We start from the raw sequence: 22,366 nt of genomic DNA, 5'->3' as shown, positions 1-22,366 counted from the left end.
TAACTAAACACAAAATCTCCCTAACCATATGTATAAAACACAAATAGGGGTATCTAGCTGTCAGCATATAACCTGAATGAAATATGTGTTTTAACTTAAAAATAAAGTGTTAACTCATAAAATCTAACGCTTATTATAACAGAAGCACATTTTTAAATTGGTTCATCAATTATCCATTTACTTGTTTTTTTCCAGATTGATTCAAATACCATCTGTAAGTGGTTCCTCCAAGAAAAGCATACAGCACTCACATATGTCCCTGGGCTTCCAAATGGTAAACCCCGACCCGGTAAAGCCTCTTCCCACCCACCCCCCCCCCCATCTCCACCCCCCCCCCCCCCCCCCCCCGAGGCTGGCCTCTCCCCAGTTACCCAGGGCTCTACTGTAAGCATAAAGCAGGTTAAAGCCACCTGCTCGTTCCAACAGCATTTCCGAGATCACTTGCTCCAACATTTCCTGAAGCCCGACGAGCTCCTGTTTTCTGCACAGAGCGCCAAGGCAGGGCCATCCTCGCTCTCGGGCGCGAGGGCCAGCGGCGAGCAGCCACGCACGGATCGTGGCCGGTGGGGCGAGAGGGGGGAGTGCTGTGAGCAGGACGTGGCCGGGGCACGCGGCTACATCGTGGGACCTCCCAGGACATGGCCGGGGCACGCGGCTACATCGTGGGACCTCCCAGGTGGCACTAGAGCCCAAAGCTCAACGACGGAGAAGCAGGAGCCACGGGACAATCTCAGGGCAAAGCCATGAAGGCGCGGAGACAGGAACAGGCTTGTTCGGCAGGTGGGGAGCTAGGATGGCTGCGGGGGGGGGGGGGGGGGGGGGGTCCCTCCTCACTGGCCCAGGAAGGACTTTCAGATTTTACCCTGAGTGTCGTGCAAAACCCATCAGGTACGGAATAGGGAAGAAAGCAGACATTTACTGAACACATTGTGCTGGGCCACGCCCAAGAGCACGTGAGTGTGTCCACCCCACCGTGGGTTCGATACAATACACACACTGGTGTAAAGTGTACCGCGTGACTTTATCGTACGAATCAAAGCTCATTAGTACGCTGTTACACACAACTGAAAAAAGAAGTCACTTTTCCTGTTACTACCAGTTCTCACTTGTAGGAAGTCATCTCTACGCTGATTTGTCAGATCGATCAAATGAACCAACCAATGTTATCTGCTACCCGAACACACAGGAGTCATCGAGAAGAAAATGCAGGAAGGGCCAGCGAGACTAGATGAACCAAGGCAACCAGGTATTCGTGAAAACGTATGACCCAAAAGGGGGAACAGACCAGATAGAGGAGCACTGAATTAGGAAACACAACCCCATTCAAGAAGCAGGGGGTCTAAGGATACAAAAGATTAAGTTTCTACTTAAACAAAAAGTACTTTCCTGCAGACAAAGGTTAAACACAAAACCTTGTAAGATAAATTCTCTGTTCTTTTCATTTCATAATACCTTGCCTGTTTTAAGGACATTCAGAGGAAACTGAAAATATTAATCTTTTAAATGCACCATCCTTTGTAACTTTTTACATCTATTGCTGAGGGGCCCCCACGAGGCTCAGTCTGTTAGGCGTAGGACTCGAGATCTGGACCCAGGTCACTCAGGCTTGTGAGATCAAGCCCCAGGTCAGGTTCCGCACTGGGCGTGGAAGCTGCTTGAGATCCCCCCCCCCCAGCCCTTCCCTCACCCAGCACACGCACACTCTGTCTCTAAATAAATAAATAAACAAACATGGGATCCCTGGGTGGCGCAGCGGTTTGGCGCCTGCCTTTGGCCCAGGGCGCGATCCTGGAGACCCGGGATCGAATCCCACGTCGGGCTCCCGGTGCATGGAGCCTGCTTCTCCCTCTGCCTGTGTCTCTGCCTCTCTCTCTCTCTCTCTCTCTGTGACTATCATAAATAAATAAAAGTTAAAAAAAAAAAATTTTTTTAATGTTAAAAAAAAAAAAAAAAAAAAACATGGGCAGCCCCGGGGGCTCAGCAGTTTAGCACTGCCTTCAGCCCAGGGTGTGATCCTGGAGACCTGGGATCGAGTACCACGTTGGGCTCCCCGCATGGAGCCTGCTCCTCCCTCTGCCTGTGTCTCTGCCTCTCTCTCTGTCTCTAATGAATAAATAAAATCTCTAAAAATAAATAAATAAATAAATAACAAAATAAAAAAAAAACACTGTTGATGAATTTTAACTTTTATTTATAACTACAAATATTAAAAATATCACCGAAAGACTACGCCAAGCATTATACCAAATGCTAAGGACAAAGATGGGTGCAACACGACTGTCCTCGATGAGGGCCCTGCCTAGTGAGACAGGAGCCAACATATAACTCACAGGGAGACATCTGTGCTAGACACAGAGGACTGGCGGTCCCAGGCCAGGATGTCCACATCAGACCATCACAGAAAGCAGCTCCATCTTCAATCAGACGGTATAACCTTGTTCAGCCAACACGCTGTGGTGCGTCAGCTTTAAAGGGTGTGAAACTACCCAAACTTCTCCTTTAATGAAATCTAAGAAACTGAGCAGGACAGTTACCCTTCTGTTAATAACTACTGTTCTTTATCTTATGAATTGAGAGCGAGAACACACCCACGAGAGAGAGAAAAAGAGCAAGCGAGCGAGCGAGCACCACTGAGCACCACGCAGGAAGAGGGGGAGGGGAGAAGCAGACTCCCCTCCGGGCCAGGAGCCCGACACAGGCCTGGATCCCAGGGCCCTGCCTCACGACCTGAATTGAAGTCAGACACTTAACTGACTGAGCCACCCAGGCGCCCCAATTACTGTTCCTAATGAGAAGCATTCAGAGTTCTTAATCCACAACTGTTTGCAGATTAGCCCTCAAAAAAAAAGAGAAAAAAGCTTATATCCCTTTATTAGCAATCAAATTTCTTTATCCTTTGTATCTTACTTTGAATGCATGCTTTACAAAACCAGAGAATTAGAACTTCAGAATCCTAATAGAGCCTCAGAATACTACCCAAAGAAATTAGCACCGATAAATGTGCTATGTTCTATCACTCAAAATGAAAATTTGTTTCTAATTTTGATGACTGATTCTGGATCCAAAAAGCTTACAGAATTATAATTTGACACTACTTTAAACCAGTATTTTCTAAACTCAGTAAGTGAAATCTATCACTTCTGAAATAATAAAAATCAAATCAGAGGTTTATAAAAGCATGTTTTTAAATGAAAGATTACGCAAAATGATCATGCACCAGCTCTTAAAAGCAATTTACTTCAGTATTTTTGCACACACACATATCCTGTTACGTCATACATATGAAAGTCCAAGTCAAAGTTGGTATGGAATCACGTGTGATATGTGTATTTGAAATGACTGTTCCACACAAAGAGCATCCACTGGAGAGCCAGAGAGCAGGTTTGATTTCCAGGAGGAGGACTGGAGAGTCCCAGAAAGCAAAAAGACTTGATTTTTTTAAGAAAGGTAGTAACATTTTTTTCTTAGAATACCAAGATATGACCAAAATCGATATAAAATACTACTTTACTGTAAAATGACACATGCATTAGAGACAGAACAGAGGTACACAGTACACACTCTTATTTTAAGTATTATTTTTAGTTAAGCAATCTCTACACCCAACAAGGGCCTCAATCTCACGGCCCTGAGATGGAGTCACACCTTCCTCCAACTGAGCCAGCCAGGTGCCCCCATATTCTCATTTTAGAGAACTAGAGCAACCAAAGCTCAGGCACCAAATGCAGCAGGAGCCCTCTGGATTGGGAATTCAGGCCATCCAGGGCTCTGTGGTTGCCACAGGAAGCCAAGACAGGTTTCCAGAAGGAGTGACACTTTTCGGCCTCTGTCTACAGCTGTTGCTGCTGCAGCTAACAAGGCTACCAGACAGTAGTGAGCATTTACGGAGTACTTCCTATGTGCCAGGCCCCAGGAGAACAGCTTTACATGCATTCACATTTTAATCCTCACTACTGCTCCATAAGGCAACTATTAACTACTCTTTATTTCCATTGTTCAGAGTAAAAAACCAACTGGAATGGTTACATAATTTTCCAAAGCCATACAACCCATGAGTAGAAGTAGGAATGCCAGACTCCAGAGACGGAGCTGCTCGGCACAGGAACATGCCGCGGCAAGGGTCAGCGCCGCACATCAGACACACAGCCCACCTGGACAGAGGGCGATGCGCCCAGGGAGGCAGGTCACGCTGAAGCAGAACTAAATGTACAAAAACAGGTACCACCTTTCTTTGAGATGTTCCAGCTTAAGCTGAAAATGATGAGCACAACTAGAAGACAAGGCCATTTACAGTAAACTGAATTCTCACCCTTTTTCCAAACCCTTGAAATCGGACAACACCTGTATACTTCTGTACAATCCCTATTTCCTTCTAATATTTGCAATGAATTAATTTCTAATTATCGACCTCGGACAGGACTTGAAAATCACATCACTATCACTAAATACTTCAAATGGTCTCATGACCAAATCATAAAACAGCACAGCTTTTAATCACCCAGTGGCTCTAACTGTCCAACAAATCTGAGAAATAAAAATAAGTGTTTACAGAAATACAATCCCAGCTCTTTAAGAACTGTCTGAAAAGCACAGGAAAAATTAAGTTTTCTCTCTTCTTTTGACTGTCCAAATTGAAGTAGATTAAGTAAATTCTTAACTGGATGCCTTGATTTTTCACAATCAATACTTCTCAAAAAAAAAAAAAAAATGGTAATACTAACATAGAAAGATTCAAACGGTCCAAATGGCCATACATGAAAATAAGTTTCTCCCACATCTGACCTCATGATCACCCCACCCCCTAAAATTACTGTTTGGTACCAGTCTGCTGTGCATCTTTCTGGAGTCATCCTAAGCACATGAAACACAGACACGTATGTCACATTCTCCCGCCACCCCTTCCACTCTTCTCCCCTTTTGTAAGATCAAAGGGCAGCAGGCTACAGCATCCTCTGCCTTTTACTCAAACATCTTTGAGAAGATCCTACAGACAGACACTAACAAAGTCCTACACATCAGCTCTAAACCAATCTGTAAAGGAATAATTCACACAAAACATCTCTCACCAGATGTTGAAACCGGTGACCTCTGCTAGCAGGCCGTAAGAATGCCCAAGGTCAAAGAAGTAACCCCGCCCCCCGTGAGGGCATGTCAGATTTTACACAGAAGAGGAAGACTATTTCCCTGACACAGTAACAGACTGCCCTCCTAACCCCAGTCCATGATCTCACAAACGCACATTTTTTACTAAGGAAGACAGAGAAAGGTGATTTAAAAGAAAACTCACCCCTTTAGTGGGAGAAAATTTAAGTACATAGTATATTACATTTTCATATAAAAAAAGTGCCAGGGAACACTACTATAGCTACAAACAGCATCTAAAAATTCACTCATGTATGATAAATTCTATCCCATAAAAGAACAATTATAGAAAAAGAAAAGACATTAAGGAAATTCATTCATTATCTATTTCCATTACCTTATTTCAGAAACCCAAAGTAGATGACCCAATTGCCTTATACTGTGAGTTAATGACATCTGATAGCCGAAAAATAGAAATGGAACAAAATTAGTATACACTCTACCCAATTAGCCTGTTCAAATTAAGGGGAAAGCATAAAACACCTCTCGCTAACCCATAAACTGTATTCTATTAGCAGCTGAAGGTAACTAGCAAAATATACTATTACTATAACTCCTCTGGAGGTGTTTGCTTAGGCTAATGCCAAATGCTTTCGGACTATTACTCTACGTAAGGTTATAAATTTTTAGCCTTTAAGTACTCTAAGCAAATTTTCCAGGTAGATCTCCCTCAAAAAAAAAAAAAAGTTACATAAAATTAAATGACAGAGGGGCATCTTGGTGGCTCAGTGGGTTAAGCATCTTCCTTTGGCTCAGGTCATGACCCCAGGGCCCTGGGATCCAGCCCCTTATCTGGCTTCCTGCTCAACCAGGAGCCTGTTTCTCTGTCTCCCACTCCCTCTCCTTCTGCTCTATCAAATAAATAAAATCTTTTTAAAAAATAATAAAATGACAGATCCTCAGAATTTTCATATGGGAATTGACTATATATGTACTGTTTGAACAAATAAGCTACCTTTACATAACACTTCATATGACCCTTCTTAATATGCGGTTCTAGAAACTAAATGATTTACCCATGTCACTATGGCTTTGCAAAAAATGATAAAAATTCATTTGCTTAATACTGAATCTGTGTTAAGATACTACCCACCATTCAAGTAGGTGCACAGTAACAACAAAAAAGCAAACATCCACTTAACTGATTATCTCATTACAATGTCCTATCATACCGTGTGCTGAAAAGGATACAATGAAAAAAAAAAAAAAAAATCAAAGAAAAGCACTGATACCACCACCTTTAACCTCAGACAAAATGAAGATATCAAGAAGTACATTGATATCTAGTTCCTAAAAAGAAAAAATTCTTCACTGCTTTTGTTTTAAGGTAATTAAAAATTTTAGACATCTCTAGGAAAAAAAAAAAAAAAAGGCTTGAGACTCCAATTTCATATAAAGAAGAATTATTCTACTAAGATACCGGAATGACCATCTGACCCACACTCTCCATGCTCTCCTCTGTTCTACCTCCTGAAAAAGTTACCATTGCTTAAGAGGAAAACAGGCAGCAAACTCCCCAGTTTAAACCCCCAATACCTATTCCTCCTCATTCACTCTTCAAATTATTCATTTCACATAAATCTTTTCCTTAATCTGGATACTCTTCTATGTTTACTGAAATTTGATTGTTGATCTTTCAACATGACCTTTATAGTTTGATTGTATTAATTCTACGTTAAGAATCTAAGCTCTCAGAAAGCAAGGTAATAACCAACTCATTTTGTCTGATGCAAATAAAATCATGCTGAAAAGCTCATACTTTGAAATTCTAAATATTAAAATTTCCAAAAGGATGTAATGCCAAATTAGTGGCTTTAGAATAAATTACCCAGGTTGTGTAGAACTAATATGGCACAGCCTTACCATAAAAACCTGCTGAAGAGAGATGGTTATGATGACTTTCTTCTGGTAGATTAAACCCACTTACACTATATAACAGATACAGTTTATCCTGCATGTTAATACCTTCATAATAATGACTCGAATGAGACTCCAATGTGGTCAGAATGCCACCAAAAAGAGCTAACAACACCGTCTTATACTTAGGCCCACTACAGCCAGAGAGATTAAAATAAAATCTTAAATTTCATTATAACAAACAGAACCAAATAAGGCCAACTTCGGGTGACAGGATTCCCACCGAGACAAGGTTCTTCCCCAATATCATGGCTACAAGTCCAAGAATAAGAGGACAAAACTACGGATCTTCACTTCATCCTAGATTTTGACAAGGTTTTTTTCCTCCTCCCTTGTCAAGCCCGGCAGCATTAAAATTCAAATGAACAGGGAAGTGCTCCTGGAGCACACCTGAACCTCCAAGGCCTGAATCAGAAAGACGCTCGCTGGGGCCCTCCTCCGGCTCCTCCCGCAACCCGGGCCCTGTGACCCCAGGGCGGCGAGGGCCAGGAGAAGCGAAACTCTGCCAATATCCTAAGGAAAAGGTCCTTTCCTCCAAGAACCGTACCGTGTGGCCGGGGCTACGGATGGGACACGAAGCCACTCAACGACGGGTGGTCACGGGCCTGGGATACTCGCTCGACGGAACGCCGCCTCCGCCGAGGGCCACCGGGCTGCAGACGGCCAGGAAGGGCTTCGGCCAAGCCGGGCTCGAACCAGGAGCGCGGGCGGAGGCAGGAGCCAGGGCGGGGGGCACAGACCCGGCGCTGGGGCCTGGGGGCCGCCCCGAGGGCCGAGGCTGGCCCAGGGAGGCCATTCCGGGTTGTCCAGCAGGGACCGGACGTGACGTGATGAAACCATGAAACCGGGGTTTTAAATACACGACGCGGCCAACAAGTACAGAAGGCGGGATGGGGGAGAGAGGCAGCTCGGAGCAGCCTACCAGAGACCGAGCCCAGTCACTCAGGCCTCAAACCTCTCATCGGCCTCTCATCTCACACACAGGGAGGCCAGTAAGCTGCTAGATGAGAACACGGGCCTGAACGTCAGACACACGGGGCCTAAGTCCCCCTGCACACCCCCCACTACCTGAGCCTTGGTTTCCTGGCCCCTAATATCCGGGTTATCAGCCGCTCGGACTCTCAAAGTCCTCGTCAAACCAGCTGTGTAGGCCCGACACAGACGCCGTATTAGTAGTTAACATTACTGCCGAATTAAAAATGGTAAAAAATGGGAAGTGAAAGCAAGACAAGGGTTACAGAGACTTCAGAGCAACAGAACTTCCAAAGAGAACGGACTTGACAAAACTGAAAATCTAGAACAAGAACACAGATGAAGGGTCAGGCCTGGAGAAAACAATAACCTACTTAAAGTCATTGCTCCAACCTAAACAGGAGATCCTAGGTACGGATGGGTACAGCCCTGAAAAACAAAATCCCTTCATTTAAAAAGAGCCAGAAAATGCCTCAAATGGCGTGAGATTTAAGAAGTCCAAGCCCAAGTGACAAAAGAACAGCCCTAAGAGTCGTGCAAAGGCCCCAGCACTGCACCTACACGATGGAACTCGATACGGGTCCTACTTAGTGTTAAACCCAATCGGTTTCTCCAGGGTAAGCCTCAATCACCACTTCAGGGCTAAACACATTAAGCTAAGTTTATTTCAGATATTTAGCTCGGGGAAATAAAACTGCCAAGTGTTTCCTATGACGTGTTCCCACTGAAATAAGTAACAAACACATAAAATGTAACACAAAGAAGCAAACTTGAGCTCCCAACCGTCCTCCTCATCCTCAGCCCACAAGCCCGCCCAGGCGGCTCCTATGCCAAGTACCATCCTCTAACACCTCGGGCAATTCTCTCAATCTTCTTCACCTTGCGAAGCTCACTGTCCCCATGACACAGAAGGGGAAACAGAGTTTCTCCCCAAACATTGCAGAGCCAGTAAGGGATGGGGCCTGGGCCTGCCCCAGGACCCCTGACGCACCACCGCGCTCGCTCTGCGGAAAGACAGGACGAGGTTCTCATGCAAGTTTTCAGAATACGTACTTGGGAAGGTAGTTAGGCATACTCCTAATTTGCTTTTCCTGGTTAGTTGTAGGCATAGAACCAATTTTGTTCTTTCTGCAGGCAGTACTTGGAGAGGCTACCTCACTGCTGTCTTAAGACAGGAAATAGAGTAGTTTGCAAAAAGACTGCACCTTATTAAATGGTTCCCGAGAGTGAAACACAACACTGTTTGGGCCCTACGAATTCCATTTATCCACGCCATCACTTGACCCAGTTAGTAGAAATGCCCGACTACAGAATCATAAACTTGATTATAAACACTAATTTTTTGCAAGGATGCTGAGTGACAGACAAAACTGACAACAGCAGGAAAAATCTGGCACAGCTACAGTCATCTAGAAAGAGCAGAGAACAGGGTTCAAGACAGCCCCAGGTTTGAACCCTCACACCTCACTTGACCGTTCTGTGGCTTGGACAAGTGGGTCAACTCTGCACCTCTGTTTCATAATCTGCTGGATTCCCAGCACTCCCTACTCCGTAGGATTAGCCTGAGGTATAGATGACACAGCAAGCGCCTCACACCTTTCCAGAGCATAAGCAAGCAAGGCCCCTTCCTCTAGCTCTTGCCGACACCGTGCCTGACTGTACTCTTCCGGAGTCTAATCCCATAGCTGGTGTAGCCAGTAAACCTCTACAGCATTAGTTCTCACAGCTTTTTTTTTTTTTTTTTTTTTTTTTAAGTTTCTGTTGGTGTTTAAACAGGAGATGTCACCGTGGTGGCCTCCAAAATGGACCAGTTACACTCACTCATTCTCTACTACACAGCCCCGGGTCCTAACCCCTTCTATACTGTGGGGATGTATCCATGTCTCATGGTTACTTATTTCAGGTTTTATTTTTTGCATTTCAGTGACTTGCACTGTAAGTTATTTATGAAAGGAGTCAAACTCACATGTACTAGAGAAATACAGTCCCGGACGGTGCCAGTATTTCTGGCATCTGCCCCCTGACTTACTGTCTATCACGTTCCTCTCAACTTTTATATAAGAAACACGAACTGAATAAACCCAACAAATTACTTCTACTAACTTCAACCAAATGTGTCAAGTCAAAAATTCTTTGTAGTAATTCTGCTGGAATAACTTGTACAAATAGAATGCCTGTGTCAGCTGCTCATCTGACAAGGCTGTACTATCTCACTGCCATGTACGAGCAGATACGTATTCAACAGGTTGTTGTTCCAAAGGTCCATCAGCCACATGTCTCTTTATCAGTAACCCCTATATTTATACCAAGCTTTTGCCCTTTCTGCTTATTAGCTTGAAAGGCTCCCAGGAAGTAGTTCCTTCTTATTCCCCTGGAAGGCACGTATCCAGGGAATCATGACAAGCCTTCACTGGATGCTGAGAGTACAAATAACAACAACAACAAAAAAATTCTTGGACACACGTAAAAAGTCATTAAAATGTTCATCACTTCTTTGAGGCAACCAGTGCAAGAACTCAAGCTCCACGAGGGGCCACATCATTTACCACGTGTGTCTCCCGTGTTAATAACCAACGTTGGTACACCAGGCTACAAGAAAAGCATCTTATAAACTGGAAGCTTTGCAACAATTTTCAAGCCATTAACAAGTCCATTAATTAAGTTCCATAACAGTAAGAAAAACTTTTTCCACGTACAAACGGTCTTCGTACTCCATACAGTGTAGTATTTTGCCCTATCGGTCTGAATCTAACTACTCAAATTGCAAAAAAAAAAAAAAAAAAAAAGTCGTTGTTTGTAGATTTAAAAGTTGTGATTACATACATCACACAATGCATTACAGCAAAACTGGGAGGGAAAAAAAAATCATATTCCAAACAGGCAGGAAAGCACAAATTCAGAGCAAAAGTATAAACACACATGACATGCCTAACCACCCTGAGGCATATTTTGTTTCAGCCACCCCTTCTTCCACAGGTAGACGATAACTATTTCTGGAACCCTCAGTGATCATCTCCAAAGCCTGCCTGCCATCAACTCCCATGATACGACCCAACACACACAGGTTTCATGGAGACAAAGCTGCCCTATTTCCCTAGACTATAAACTTATTAAAATGGTGAGAACACAGAGTCCCAGGAAATAAGGATTCACTAAAACACGCCAGGGTAGCACAGGTCTTATTTAGCAGAAAATGAAAATGAACCACACTGGGGGAGCCAAAAAGTCACTTGCTGTACCTTCAGTGTGTTAACCAGGATGTTTTTTATAATTTGCTTTAGTAGGAAGAGGAAAACACCACCAGGGCCTTGTATTATCCAATCTGATAAAGGAGTCTTTAGGGAAAAAAAAAAAAAAAAGGAGGAGAAAAATGATTACTTAATTACATGGGGGGGAGGGGGCAGGCAATTCAGACTAAAAATAACCCCATCATTTTCAGCCACCACGTTTTATTAACAGGCTCGTGGAGAGCAGCACAGGGCTCGGGGTGGGCGCCAGCGGTGAACTTCCCCCAGTGGACTGCGAATGACATGAGGTCCCGGACCACTGCTCACCTTGGTGCCTGCGCAGCGCAAGGTTTTAAGCATCAAGCAAACTCCAGGCATTGGGGTGGGGGAAAATAACCTCGTTCTTAGGTCGGTTCCAACCTTGGTCCGCTCACAACCACCAAATGGTGTTTTGCGAGCGCATGAGCAGGGAGCCCGGCCCAGATGAGCCCCGGCACTCCGCAGGGCCGCGAGCTCCCCACGCGCACCCCAAGTCCCCCGTGCGGCGCCCCTGCCCGCAGCACGACCAGGCGCGAGCCTCCGCGGCCGCTGCGGGGTCAGGCCTCGGCCCGGGCGGGACCTGGGCACGCACGCACGGGCCCCCCAGCCGCCGCGGGGTCTGCTAACTCCGCTGCAGTTAAGAAGTGCGCGGGGCTCCGGAAAGGAGGGAAAGAGGGAGACGCGCGGGCCGCGAGCAGCAAGTTCCCCGGCGCGTCCCGAGCAGCCGCCGCCGCCGGGACGGGGACCCGCCGCGACACTCACCGCGGCCGCCGCAACTTCGCCGGGGCCGCGCTCGCAGCCAACTTCCCGGCCCGGCCCGGCCCGGCCTCCTCGCGCCCGCCGCGGCGCCCGCTGCACGCACGCGGCCCCGCGCCCGCCCCCGCCCCCGCCCCCGCCCCCCGCGCCGCCCCCCCGCCCCCCGCGCCCCGGGCGCGCCTCCCGCCCCTCCCCCGCCCCCCGCCCCCCGCCCCTCCCCCGCGCCGCCGCGCCCGGGGCCGCCGGCACATCTCCCCTGCGAACCGAGGGACGTGCACCCAAGAGCTCCCTCCTCGGCTAAAAATAGGCTCCCGGGAGTCGGCCCCATGATGGCTCCCGCAGCCGGCGCCGCCGCACAGCCTCCCCGGAGGCCTCCCCCGCCCGCCCCGGCCCCGGCCCCGGCCCCGGCCCCGCACACACTCACACGCGCACACACACGCGCAGGACGGGGGGTCCGTGCGCGGGGGAGGGGCGCGGGGCGGCCGCGGACCCCCAGGCCGGCGGGGCGGGGGCGGGGCGGGGCGCGCGCCCCGGGGTCGCTCCGGCCGGCGGGGGGAGGGGGCTCCCGGGCCGCGCGCGCCCCTCCCCGCCCCTCCCCGCCCCCTCCGCTCCCCTCCGCTCCCCGCCCCTCCCCCGCCCGCGCCCCCCGCCCCCGCCCGCCCCCGCGCTTACCTGGGACGCCGGCCTCCGACGCCGCTCCCCCTCCCGGGAACGAGGCGCACGGAAAGTCCCCTCCTGCCGCCGCCGCCGCCGCCAGCCGCCCCCAAAATAACCCCTCGGGGTGCGCGGCGCTGCGAGCCCCGGCGGGCGCGGGCGGGCGGGCGGGCGGGGGCGCGGGCGCGGGGCCGGGGCGGGGGCGGGGCGGGGGCTCCCGCCGCGGGGGAGGGGCGGGGCGCGGGGCGCGGGCGGGGGCGCGGGAGCCGGGCGGAGGGTGGGCGCCGTCACCGAGGGAGAGAGCCCAACGGCTCGGAGCAGCCGACGGCCCGGCGCTCGGCCCCGCGGAGCGGGCGGGGACCAGCCAGGCACAAATGAGCTCGCGAGGCCCCGGCGGCGGCGGCCGCGCAGCAAAACAAACCCGAGCGGCCTGCGCCGGGCGGGCGCGCGGGGGAGGGGCCGGCGGGGCCGGGAGGGAGGGGGAGGGGCGCCGCGGACGGGGGAGGGGAGGGCGACGGGGGAGGGGGCGGCCCGCCGCGCCGCGCCGCGCTCGCCCGCCCCGCCCGCCCCTCCGCCGACGCTGGGGGCTGGGGCTGGGGCTGGGGCTGGGGCCGGGGCCGGGGCTGGGGGCTGGGGCCGCGTCGCCGAGTCCTGCACGAATAAAGACCCGCAGGCGCCGCGAGGCTCCGCCGGCCCGGCCCGCCCCCGCCGCCGCGGCCCGCTGCGGGCCGATGGGTGCGGGGCGGGAGGGGGTGCGGGTGCGGGCCGGCTGCGGGGCCGATGGGTGCGGGGCGGGTGCAGGACGGGGGATGGGGGGGGGTGTAGGGCGGAGGGGGAGGGGGTGCAGGCCGGTTATGGAGCTGACGCGGGCGGGCGGGGGGTGGGCCGGCTGCAGGGCCAATGGGTGCGAAGCGGGACTGGACGGGTTACAGGCCAGTTGCGGGGCCAATGGGTGCGGGGCGGGAGGGGGTGCAGGGGTGCGGGGCGGGGGACAGCAGGGGGAGGGTGCGGAGCGGAGGGGGAGGGAGGATACAGGCTGGTTGTGGGGCCAATGGGTGCGGGGCAAAGGTGCGGGGTGGGGGGTGCACGGCCGCCTGCGGGGCCAGTGGGGTGCGGGTCGGGGTGCGGGACCGAGGGGGCGGGGGTCCGTGACCCGCTGCGGGGCCAAGGGGTGCGGGACCGACAGGTGCGGTCGGGGGTGCGCAGGAGGGTGCGGGGCCAATGGGGTGCAGGCGGGGGGATGCGCGGGGTGCGGGCCTCAGGCTGCACGGCCAGCTGCGGGGCGGGGGTGCGGCGGTGCGTGGCCCGCGGGGAGACGCAGGCTCGTTAGGTGGGCAGGCCCGTGGCGCCCTGGCTGCGGGGCTCGGGCCGGGATGCGGGCGGAGGTGCGGGCCCCAGGGCGCACCTGCAGGGCGGCGGAGCAGCGCTGGTCACCCGGGGAGCCGGGCCGCGGGGTGTGGGGCGCACGCGCGGGCCGGGCCTTGCTCCCTAAGCACCCGGCGGGGCCTGCAGGGTTCGTGCCCAGGTGTCCTGGGAGCCGACGTGCTGGGGTTCATCGTCCGGTGGGTCTGTTCGGTTCTCCTGTCACCGAAATAAAACCATGTCCCCGAGTGTGTAGGGCGCTGTGCCCCCGCGGCCCTGCCGGAGGAGCGCGCCCCGGGCTCGCCCCAGAGGACCCGTCCTGTCCCGGGGCGGCAGGGCAAGGGGAGCAGCGCTTCACAAGGCCTACGGGCCTACGGGCCAGTGTCAGGCCCTCAGCAAGCGGGGCTCGGGGGTCTTAGGCCTTTGCATCAGCCTAGGACCCTTTTAAGATTTTAAGATTTGACCTCAAAGAGACCTTTTTGTTGCTCCGTTTTGTTTCTGTTATTGCTGTTTTCAAGGTAAAATATCTTTTGCAGCCTTTTTAGGCGAGGGCTTCTGTCGTCATGCCTTCAAAACAGTATTTGAAATACGTGGATTCTCGACGTTAAAGCACGGCCTCTTCCCTCTCAGTATCAAAAACCTGAATTTTCATTCGCACCGAAGGATTGAAAAGTTCATCCCAAGTAACTTTTACCCTCGTGGACTCCGGGGCGGCCTAGCAGGCTGGCTGTTGACTTCTTTTGGCCAAGGTCAAAGGTTCTTTCCCCTGCAGCCCCAGCTTGGGGTCGGATGGGGGCTGGGCTGGGGAAGGGCAGCCTGAGGCTTTTCCTGGGGGTGGGGGGTGCACAGAGGAAAGGGAGTGAGATTGGAAACTCCCAACCACCAGAAAGTGAGTTCAAAGCATCCCCATGGTTTGTCCTTAGAGCTGTTTTCGTATATGAAAGAGAGAATGTTAGATTAAACAATGTCACCTGATGGGAATTTAGATAGCTGAAGGTTTCCAAAACACTGGGTTGAGTACACAGGGAAACGGCACAAAGAAAGCAAGGTTTGCATTTCAGTAAGAGTCTAAGAGGAGGCTTATTTACTGCAGACCCAGCACCTTGGCAAGGACTCGGTTTCAGAAGTGATGAGTATAGTAGTATCTTTTTTTTAAAATATTTTTAAGCTTTGATTAATGACACATGTACCTCACTAAACATAACCCTCTCTCGAATAGGTAAAGCCAGTACAGTGAGGGACCAGTGAAGCAAACGTACGGTCCTGGCTGGTTCTTGAAGCTTCACTTAGTGCCCCGGAGCGTGGGTCTCCCTAGGCAGCAGCTACAGGAGAGTCCACCTCCCACAGGGGCATGGAACCTCCCCACTACCACCAGCATCTCCACCCCTGAAGCCTCCCTCAAAATGACCTCCTCCGCCTTCCTCCCGCTGGGGAGGGCCCACCGTCCTTCCTTGGGGTGGTAGGACCCACGTCTTCCAGCCCGAAATTCTTTGTTTTCTGTCATCTTCGTGTTTTAATAATCACTACACCCAACGCAGGGCTTGTACTCACAAGGCCAAGATTAAGAGTCACACTCTCTAACCTCCAGGCCGCCGGCACCCACCCCCCACCCTGAGGTTCTCACTCCCTCCACCAAGCCGCCTCCTTTCCTAATGAAGTTATTATCACGCTAATAATAATCCACATGTTTGTTTACATCTTTGTAGTTTACAAGGTATCCCGGTCCACAAATGACTTCATGTAAATATCATAACAAAAATCACCAAACGTGGGACCTGTGCGGCCAACTGGTCCCGCCGGTCAAGTACACCTCTGCTGCCCGCCAACCAGGCTTTACCTGAAGTACTTTTGGATCCAAAAAAAAAGGGGGGGGGGTAGGCTAAAATGGGAAAAACCTTGATTCTCCCAGGGAAAGAGTCCAGTAGGAGACCATACTTGGATCACGTTGGATTACATCCTGGAGCCTATCGGAAATGACCGGGTGGCCTCAACATGAAACGTTCAGATAAGTGAGCGCCATGAAAGGTCACATGTCCCCACACCCCCCAATCCTTCCAACATACCTGCTACACATGGTCAACCGTCTCACCAGAATTCAAGCAAGAACTACGCACGAGAGCAAGGCGAAAACAAAGAAGTACTAATTTCCAGTGCTTTGCCCTCATCTTAAATCTCTCCTTGCGCTTTGAATGTAAAACGTTAATATGTTTCTAGAAAGGAGAAATTACCGCTAAGAAATTTTAAAGCAAAGAGTCACATTATTAAGAAAGTTCCCTTGAACTCTAGCTAATTACTCAACAATGAGAAACCTCATAGCAGTAACTGTTACCAGAAGTTACATATATATGATAAAATGACTAAGCAAATCTTGACTTAATTTATTTCAGTAATGTCACACCCGAGGGGGCACGGTAGGCAGGGTAGCCTAACCTTCGCAACTTACCTTACTCAGGAAATAGAACGCTTTTAAATGGAGGTGGTTTCATCCCAAGCCCACAGGGTCTCATTACTATATATGTTTTTTAAAACCACCACATATTAAGTTGTGTACATTAGTTGATCTCTGTAATTAAAGTGTTCAAAACAAACTTAAAGCAGGCGAAAGATATTTGATACCAAAAATATTATCCTGGCAACTATAGCTCTTTATAATCTTAACTTACCGAGGAACTCGGTGGCTTTCTGTCTGCAGCATTTACCCCCAAGCGTCTTGCTGATACCCTGTGATATGTTTCTGTTTCATTTTGACTCAATTTGTGCAATTCTTTGTCTGTGGTTCTTCCAGCTATCAGCGTTTGCCATCCGGACCGATGCACATCTCAGCCACACATCTCAAGATCTCAGCACACACGTCCCTTTTCTCCATCTGTGCTTAGCATGCGACTTGTGACCTTTCCTCATCAGTGTGAACCTTGTCACAGTTTTCCATGACTCTGTGACCTGATTTCATTACAACAATGAACTTTACTTGGGAGTCTTCGTTTAAATTACAAAAGCAACACCCAGCCATCTTACAAGTATTTATGCCTCTCAGACAATGGAAATAGCAGGTTGTGTCCTGCCTTTGTGATTCAGCCAGAATGGAAGCCCCGCCACACACACAGCACGTCGCCGTACAGTCGCTTGCTCCCTGAGTGCCCGGCCTTGTGCCCGCTCGGGGCAACACTCGGCGAGCCTCTGCGCGGTGTCGGTGGCGCTGCCGTTTTCACGCATTCGGCGAACACGTGTTGAACATCGGCGTGCCAGACGCTATTCCAGAAGCTATTTACGAGGAACCAGACACAGCTCCCACCCTCGTGGAATTTACACACCAGTCTTGCATCCAGTACGGGTGGAAGGACAGACGGGTCCCAAAAACCTGTCTAGTTTAGGCTATACTTTGACTTCCCCAGCCAAGGTCATATAAAAAATGGCTTAAGCACGACGAATGTTTCTTCTCCTCGGCGCCCTCCGCCCTCCCTCCGAAGGTAGGCATTCCAGAGCCGATAAGGTATCAGGGGCCACATAGCTCTACTATCTCAACACACATCTCTACCTGGCAATCCAGGAATGCTTCCCCAGCTGCGGCCCTCACATCAGATTCCAGGCACTGGGCCAGAAAAGAAGGGGGGGAGAGGGGCCCTGCCTCCCTTGCAGGGCTTGTCCGGGCAATCGCACTCGCCGCTTCCACTCCTGCCCATCAGCCAGAGGCGGGCGCCGAAGCACGCCCGGCTGCCCCGCTGCCAGCACGTCAGGTACATGACCCTTACGGGGCCAAGGTAAAATACGGCGGGGAGAGGCTCGGGCCTGTGTGTCATCTTGGGGAGGGCTTTTAGAAAGGGCTGCTCAGTTTTGTATTTTTGTTTTTTAAGATTTTATTTATTCATGAGAGACACACAGAGAGAGGCAGAGACACAGGCAGAGGGAGAAGCAGGCTCCCTGCGGGGAGCCCGACCTAGGACTCCATCCGGGGTCCCCGGGGTCATGCCCTGGGCCGAGGGCAGACGCTCAACCGCTGAGCCCCCCAGGGGCCCCTAGAAGGCTGCTCAGTTAGGGTGACAGGTGATCAGAAAAAGTAATGAAGCCGGGGAGCAGGGTAGGAGGTTGGCAAGCGTTAGCCATTTAGTAGCAGGAAATGGAACCAGGGGCCTGATATGAAGGCCTTGCTTCTCATGAGATTAGAAAGCCACTGCAAGGTTTTGAGCAGAAAACAGACCCGATCCAACTTCTGTTTTAAAAAGACTGCTTTACCATGCGGAAGATCAACTGCAACACGCACCAGGGGAGAGGGGACACCTGGTTAGGGGCCCGTGCAGGACCCCAGTGTGGGGTGGTAACACGAGCGACGGTGCCAGGAGCAGAGGGAAAGAAACTAAGTAAAGTCTGTGTACGTTTTAAACAAGAGAATCCAGATATATTTTGTGACGTGTTAGAGAACAGAAGAGTCACGGGTGATTCCAAGATTCCGCACCACACAAGTGGAATCACGGAGTTGTCATCTGCTGAGATGGAAAAGGCACGGAGAAGACAAAGCTTAGGAGAAGAATCAAGGGATTTCTTTCGGAGTTTGATGTGGTCATCAGACACATCAAGACACCCCTGTGAAAACGTTGAATAGGCAGCTAGATACAGAAATCTGGGGTTCAGAAGAGGTATCAGATCTGGAAATATGATTGTGGGACTTGTCAGTAAGGACATTTGAAATCACAGGTCAAGACACAAGTGACTATCGGCAAAGGAAAGTTCTCTATCACCTTGGATTGGCTCCTGCCTCAAATGTTTTCTCTTATTACCAACACCCCTCTGCTCTGAATGGGGCCAGAAGCCTAAACACTTGCTCCTGGGTGGATGTAAAGCGACATTCCATCTGTGCAAGGATGCTGACGACACTGGGGGTGATGTCAATTGCTATCACTTACTGAACCCCGTTGCCAAGCGCTTGCATGTTTGCTGCTGTCTCCAACTTTCTCAACAGCCCGAAACAGTAAATAATATTATCTCAGTTTGATACAGGAGGAAATCCAAGTATCGAGACCCAAGAGCTAATCTGACATCACGCTGCAGATGGCAAAATAAGGATTTGAACCCAAGGCTATCTGATTGCAGCCTCTGTTGTTCCGCGGAGTGAAATTAAGCAGTTAGGGCCAGAAAGTGCAAGTGTTCCCTGAAAAGCCCTTCAGCGAGTGAGGAGAACAAAGAAATGCCAAGTGGGAAGAAAAGAGAAACTGCTCGAGGGGAGGAACCATGTCTTATCACGTTTATAGGACCCACCATCTCCTAGATCAGCATCTCAAAAACTGCTCAGTGGATGCAGCCGTGGTTGTAATCAATCCACTGGATTCCACTCTTTGATACTGTTAGTGTATCTGCCGATGTCCCACGGAAGATTATTGTCCTGTTCACTTCCTGCCTCTCCTCACCACCGCCCCAGCCACCCCAGGGCAGTTTGGCTCTGGAATGCTCTTGAAGACCCATTTTTGTGGGCAAAGAAGACAATATACAGTAATTCAAATTCATGTATTACAAATCTGAAAACCTACTTTTCCTTTAAAAGCTTGGGATTTCAAGTTGTATATCTAACTCTCCTTCTAAGGAAACGTTTACAATTTAGTTAATTAAATTCCCTTGAATTATTAAACTGCGTTTGTACGCTTAATGTATTCACTTTTCTTTTTAAGATACTACAGTGCTCAACAAACAAAAGAATCACAAGCAGTTAAGTAATGCTTATAAATATGATAAACCAATTATAAAATATGATGAATCTTAAGTTCTCTCCAACATTGCAGAACTGCTCACAGATTTAATAAAACCCTCACATCTTTTCACTTGAAATCACAAACCTAAGTCAATTACAGACCCATGTCGATGTTTTGAATCGGCATCGCAAGAATAACCTGTTGGGGCATTCTAAAATGTCAAATTATCTTAAATATTGCAAATGTGTAAGATATCAAGTACAAATATGCAGAAATCATTTCCAAACATAAAATAAAAATAACAGCGGGGTGCCCGTGGCTCAGTGGGTTAAGCATCGACTCTTGATTTTGGCTCAGGTCATGATTTCAGGGTCGGGGATGGAGCTCCACGGTCAGCAGGGAGCGGGTGGGGGGGGGCGGTGGAGAAGAGTCTGCATGAGATTCTCTCCCTGCCCTTCCCCTGCTCCGGCTTATGCACACGCCCTCCCTTTCTCTTTCTCTAAAATGAATAAATCTTTAAAAATAAAAATAATGGTATTATGACTTCACTTTATCTCTTACCTGATGCCCTCCTGCAGCTAAAAGAAACACACACCTAGTAAACAGTCCCCTGGCCCAGGTGCCTTGGGACGCCTCTCCCGTGGGCTGAGTGGCTGACTGTCCTGTGAGGTGGGGGCTGGAGATGCAGACCCCAGGGCAGTGGTTGTCACAGCTGATGGGACGTGCTGACCCCTCCGTAATGACAGCCAGTGGGAACTCCAAGTTCTTGCTTTCAAATGGGCAGCCTCGCCATAGCCCACGTCCATAGACTCTGGTGGCACCTGCGTCTTCCAATTAGGATCTGCACCCCTAAGGGAGATTGCCGAAGCACGTAGCTGGAGCTGGAAACAGACAATTCACCTACTTCATTTTATTCTGAATTGTTTTCTTTTTTTTTTTTTTTTTTCTGGTGGGACTACAATTCTTATAGAAATTAACTTTGCCCACGCTCACATTTGTGACTAACTCTGCTGTTCCGACCACACACACACGCGGCCTTATCATAGCTGTTAGAAAGTGAGCAGACTTTGCTTTATGGGAAGGATGCCCCAAATGCTCCTCGAGAGGTACAGCTTTTTTTTTTTCTTTTTTAAAAACAGATACTATCATAACCTTATGTCAAGATTTCTCAAACCACGTTCCACTCATCATGAGTACATAGCCTTTGCTTTGGGGAGTAAAAGCTTCCAATATTAAGGAAGTTTGGGAAATCTCACATGTTAGGTCCATCTTCTAGAAATGTGCAGTGTTCATTAGCATCATAAAGGCTGAGAAAACTTGCAATATGAAAATCTTATAAACCCAATGAATCTCCTTTTCTTTTTTTTTTTTTTTCTTTCTTTTTTAAATAGGCTCCACGCCCAGCATGGAGCCCAGGACGGGGCTTGAACCCAGGACTCTGAGATCAAGACCTGAGATGGGATCCAGAGTCCGACTCTTAACAGACTGAGCCACCCCCTAGAGGAGCTCTTTTTTGAAGACATGCCTCTTAAAACTTGGCAAGACTAGCATTCTGTGGAACACTGGTAAATTGTGTTCAGATTTTATAGAATGTTTTTATTTTTCGATTTTTTTTTTTAACTTTTGGGAGGTCAAAACTCAGATACGCAACCAAATGGGCTTCCTAATATTTCTCTTCCCCCAAACTTCTCCTCCGCAGCCACATGCAGAACTGAGCAGTTACAGCCCTTCCCATACAGGGGACGGGACACTGCTCAGCCTGGGGGCTAGGAGACACTGTCCTGGGGCAAGTCCTCACCAAGAGGGGGGAAGTCACTGAGCACCTGGTTCTCACTTCCTTCCAACGATCTTGTAAGTCACCTGTTCTTTGGAGGCAAAGGCCTGCCTGCGGGGAGCCCTCCCCTGGGGCACGGGAGCTCCCTCGCACTCCTACAACCTTCTTTTTTTTTTTTTTAAAGATTTTATTTATTCATTCATGAGAGCCAGAGAGAGAGAGAGAGAGAGGGAGAGAGAGGGAGGGAGGCAGAGACACAGGCAGAGGGAGAAGCAGGCTCCATGCAGGGAGCCCAACATGGGACTCGATCCCGGGTCTCCAGGATCACGCCCCAGGCCGCAGGTGGCACTCAACGCTAAACCGCTGTGCCACTGGGGCTGCCCCTCTCCTACAACCTTCTAATGCAGTCTTCTTTGGGCAACAAACTGGGAGGACGGTACAGCCCAGTAACCAGGTTGTCATTGGAATCGAATACAACAAATTTGATTTTATACATACCTAGTGACAGTGTCACAGCCACAGGGCTAGTTTGGAAGCCGGGGGAACCTGGTTCTAGATGCAGTTCTACCCACACGACTGTGTGATGTAGACAAGACTCCAACCCGCTCAGAAACTTGGCATCTTCGGTTGTTTATTTGTTTTTTTTAAAGAATTATTTATTTATTTATTCATTCATGATAGACATAGAGGCAGAGACACAGGCAGAGGGAGAAGCAGGCTCCATCCCAGGTCTCCAGGGTCATGCCCTGGGCCAAAGGCGGGCACCAAACCGCCGAGCCACCCAGGGATCCCCCGGCATCTTCGTTGATAACCTAAGGGCCACGTTAACAGCACCGCTGCGGAGT

At 49.9% G+C, this 22,366-nt stretch overlaps 1 protein-coding gene and 1 long non-coding RNA gene across 18 annotated transcripts in view; one reads left to right on the top strand and one right to left on the bottom strand.

Moving 5' to 3' along the window:
- TBL1XR1 (TBL1X/Y related 1) overlaps positions 1-12,918 on the bottom strand; it is a 166,829-nt gene extending 153,911 nt beyond the window's left edge. For 4 of the 15 annotated variants that reach the window (XM_072752162.1, XM_072752165.1, XM_072752174.1 and 1 more), the window contains exon 1: positions 12,060-12,155. The gene's annotated coding sequence lies outside the window, so the exon portion shown is untranslated. Of the gene's footprint in view, positions 1-12,059; positions 12,156-12,725 lie in introns of those variants that run through there. The other 11 variants (XM_072752156.1, XM_072752166.1, XM_072752160.1 and 8 more) reach the window with 9 other exon arrangements.
- A 1,041-nt stretch (positions 12,919-13,959) lies between these two features.
- LOC112910475 (uncharacterized) lies at positions 13,960-19,686 on the top strand. 3 transcript variants are annotated; one of them, XR_003233248.2, is made up of 3 exons: positions 13,960-14,818; positions 15,979-16,078; positions 16,855-19,686. It is a non-coding gene; the product is annotated as an uncharacterized lncRNA (long non-coding RNA). The 3 variants fall into 3 exon arrangements; XR_012000362.1 differs by having other exon boundaries at positions 15,979-16,206; XR_012000363.1 differs by lacking the exon at positions 15,979-16,078.
- Positions 19,687-22,366: the final 2,680 nt, after the last annotated feature.

The sequence above is a fragment of the Vulpes vulpes genome, chromosome 3, assembly GCF_048418805.1.
Source record: "Vulpes vulpes isolate BD-2025 chromosome 3, VulVul3, whole genome shotgun sequence".
Lineage (NCBI taxonomy): Eukaryota > Metazoa > Chordata > Mammalia > Carnivora > Canidae > Vulpes > Vulpes vulpes.
The sequence above is the reverse complement of the archived record's forward strand: the minus strand, read 5'-3'. Positions and strand labels throughout refer to the sequence as shown.